The sequence below is a fragment of the Athene cunicularia genome (assembly GCF_003259725.1).
Source record: "Athene cunicularia isolate RWA chromosome 11 unlocalized genomic scaffold, athCun1 chr11_part2, whole genome shotgun sequence".
Lineage (NCBI taxonomy): Eukaryota > Metazoa > Chordata > Aves > Strigiformes > Strigidae > Athene > Athene cunicularia.
The window spans coordinates 1,662,985-1,666,830 of record NW_020799114.1 but is presented as its reverse complement, the minus strand read 5'-3'; positions in this window follow the sequence as shown (position 1 = coordinate 1,666,830).

The following is a 3,846-nucleotide window of genomic DNA, read 5'->3' as shown; positions in this document are numbered from 1 at the left end:
TTTTTTTTTTTTTTTTTTCTCTTCCTCTCTTGCTTTCACAATCCGTTCTCCCCAGCCTTCTCCGCCGGTGCCTCCGGAGCCGCCTGCGGTGCCAGCTCGCAGGGAAATTGGCAGCGAGCGTGGCGCAGGGATCCTCCCGCAGCTGACGGAGCCCCGCCAGGCGCAGGCAGCCCTTCTGCCAGCCACCAGCCTTGGCACGGGGGGCCGGGGGGCCGCGGGGGGCTGCCGACGCTTGGCAGACCTTCCCCGGCACCGTGTGCCCCAGCCGCTGCCGCCGCTCCGCTGCCAAAAGCCAGACAAGGGGGAGGAAAAGGGGAAAACGGCAGAGAGAGGATCTGGCTTCGCCATGCCCGGTGGCGGGGGACCCGCTGGGGGCCCCTTCCCTTCGCTGCGGCCAGCTGGGCGATGTCCTCGTCCCTCGGCGAGGGCAAGGGGCCTGGCCGCGGTGTCAGTGTCACACGGGGAGGCTCAGCCCCGTCTGTCTCCGCTCGTGCCCTCAGCCCAGCGGTGAGAGCCCATCCCGGGGATGGCAAGCGCCGATGCAGACGGGCTCGGTGATGCTGCGTGGCGAGCGGGGCTCCCGCAGACACACCTCTTACCCAGCATCCGTCTGCCACGTAGGGGGGCCCGGGAAATTGGGAAGGGGAGAGCAGAGGAGGGACTTCTGGCGATGGGTGGGGGGTTTTGGGGTGTCCTCCGGCCGTGCGTCGCTCTGCACGGCCGCCTCAGCCTCGTGCAACACGGCATCCCCACTCTGTGCCAAAATCCTGGCCCCGGCGGTGCAGTCGTGCCAAGGCTCCGTCCTGGCCAGCCATCAGCATTGCAGCCATCCCTGCCTCGACGGCTTTTCTTCCCCAAATTCATGGGTTTGGTGTCTTTTTGAAAGGGGAAGCGGGAGTGTGGCTTGAGCACCTGCTATAGCCCAGGTGCTCCCAACCCTGATCCCCCAGGAGGGTCCCCAAGGCCGAGGGACACCGGTGGGGACAGGCAAGAAGGAGGCAAGGGACAGGCTTCCAGCTCAGCGCCCCGCTCAGCGTCACCCAAAATAAATAATTTACTGAGGGCCAGTAAATTTCTAAATCTCTTTATTGAGAGGTGCAGGGGTGCTGGGACTGCCCCACTGCCCTCTTCCCAGTCACATGGCACAGCCCCATGGCAGAGCACTGGGAGCACTGGCCACGGCACCCGCCTGCCATCCCCGTTTAACAGGTTTACCCCCTCATCGGGGATGTCCTTAATGGGGTTGGCAGGAGACACCACGATCCTTCCATGGGGCAGGATAGGGCTGTGTGGGGGTCACACTGGCCCCATCCCGGACTCCTGCCACGCAGCACCTGGTGTCCCTGGGCGGTGACATGTCCCAGCCCCGAGAGCCACTGGCCAGGGATGTGGTGGCTCCGAGGATGGCGGTGACAATCGACGCCATAGGAAGAGCTCTGGGAGCCGTCCCGGCGTGCCCCTCTGCCTGTGCCCCTGGCTCCCGGCGGCCGTCCCCCGGCCTGCCCGTGTCACACGTGCGCCTGCCATTTCCTCAAATAAGCAGCTAATCTCCATCAATCATAATTTCGCGCAATTATCATAATAGGGCCATTTTGCACTTATCCTCGCCACGTGACGCAGGAGGCACTTACGGCTCCACTTCATGCCGAGTGTCTCCGAGCTGCTCCCATCCCTGGGGAGTCCCGATGGCAATCGCGTCCCCTGCAAGCCCGCGGGGACAGTCCTGTCCCCTGCCACCCCGGTGCCGGCAGCGGCTCTGGCAGCAGTTACTCGTGTCGGGTGGGTGCAGGCACGGGGGGACGGTAGTGGGTCCCTGTCCCCTGGCTTGTGCCTTCCCGCCGCTGCGGCAGCAGCACAGGGGTTAAACCCCAAAACGGGGACAGTTAATCTTGTTTTCCCCACCATATGGCCCTGCTGGCCTGGCTCCCGCTTGCGCTGATGCCACGCGGCATGTGGCGGGGGACACGGCCAGCAGCACGGGCTCTGACCCTCTGCTGCCAGTGGGGAGCAGATTAGAGGGGCCGGGACGCGACGAGGGCCGCGGGTGGGAGATTAGGGCGGGCAGATGGATGGAGATCAAAGGTTTCATTCCACCTTGTTTACTACTCCCTCCTCGGCGGGGACCCTGGCAGGGGCTCTGGCCCAGCCCCCCTTGGGCTGGGGGAAGATGGGGCTGGGGACACGGTGCCCACTGCCTTGGGGTGTCCTGGTGGGGACGGACGGGCTCCCCCCACGCCGTGCTCCAATTTCAGCCCAAGCAGGAGCCCCCGGTGCCCCCGTCCTGTCTCACCACGGAGCACCAGGTCGGAGCCACCGGCAGCCACAGCACTTTCCCTGAGCATGAAGCTCCCCGTAACCCAGCGGTGTTTGCGGTGTTTACACCACCATAGTAATTACTTTCCTTTTTTTTTTTTTTAAATAAATACGGATGTTGCCACAAGTAAACTCTAATGTAATAAAAGCTTTCTGCTGGATCCATAATTAATCAGCGAGCTGTGTAACGTGGCGGGGAGCAAGCGGAAAACCCTCCTGCCGGCGCGGGCTGCTGGGCTCACACCCAGCTGGGAGGGAGGTGAGAAGCCGTGGTGGCAGCTTGGGGACATCCCAGCACCCTGGGGACCGCTGCAGCAGCCCCATGAGCCTGGAGCCAGGGGGGGTCCGTGGGTGGGCAGGGCTGCGGTGCACCCAGGTCTTGGGTTTTGGGGTGCCCGGCTGCTCCGCGGCAGTCACAGGCACCAGCTGTTTTGCTCCCAGCTGTGACGGCACATCTGGACTGACCCCCTCTCCAGCGTGGTGTCCCCATCACCCCGATACAGAGAGCAGGGCCCGGCGCCACGCGTCCCTCCCCGTGGCGCAGGGTGAGCCGGTGCTGCCGCTGCTGGATAAAGCATAACCCGCTCCCCCAGCACTGGCAGTGCCGGGGGGCAGCTCCCTCCTTCCGGCCCCGGGGAGCAGCCCCGGCAGCCCCCAGGATGGCCAGTGGTAGCCGGGTGCTGCTCACAGCCGGGGCTGAGCATCGTCTCCGGGGACGTGGCCAAGTCCAGATGGCCGGTGGGCACCATGTGCCGGGGGACGGAGCGGCAGAGGGTGGCTCGGGGTGGACATCTGCCGTGCACGCAGCCAGCTGGCCCCGCAGCCTGCCACGGTCAGGGGGGAGCAGGGCTCTGTCACCCCCCCTCAGCCCGGGGAGCGCCTCCTGTCCCTGCACAGCCTGGAGGGGCCACACAGTCGCAGTGGCACACGCCTCCGTGTCACAGCCCTGTCCCCACCCTGGGCACCCTGTCCCCACCAGACCCTGGACCACCGCAGGGGTGATGGCACCCCGCTGTCATCAGGGACCCCCCCTCTGCTCCCCCCACCCCAGGAGGGTTAATCCCTGCAGCCTGTGGGGGTCGGGGGGAGGCCGGTGACAGATGGCAAGTGCGAACAGGAGAATGAAAGCGATGGCGGCGGGGCAGGGGCGGGCAGCGGCAGAAAGCGGGCACATCCGCAGGGCAGCCCGAGGAGTCCTCGCTTTTTTGTAAGAGAGGGCTCAACCCCCACGCTCCTACAGCTAAAGCAAGAAACGAAAGAAGCTGGGGATGCTCCCACCAGCTCCCAGCACGACTAAACCGCTGCAAATCGCGGTGGAGCTGGGAGCTGTGAGGCTGAACCCCACAGCAAACGCAGCCGACCCCACTGCCAGCACCCCTCCCGAGAAGGATGGGCTTCATGCTTACTTCATCCCAGAGAGGATTCCCACTGTCCAGCTCCCTGCCCCTTGCCCTACTCACATCAAATCTCAGAGCAACAGCAGGAAAACCCCTCAGCCCGTCATTTCCAAGCTACAGAGGATAAGGTTTGGCC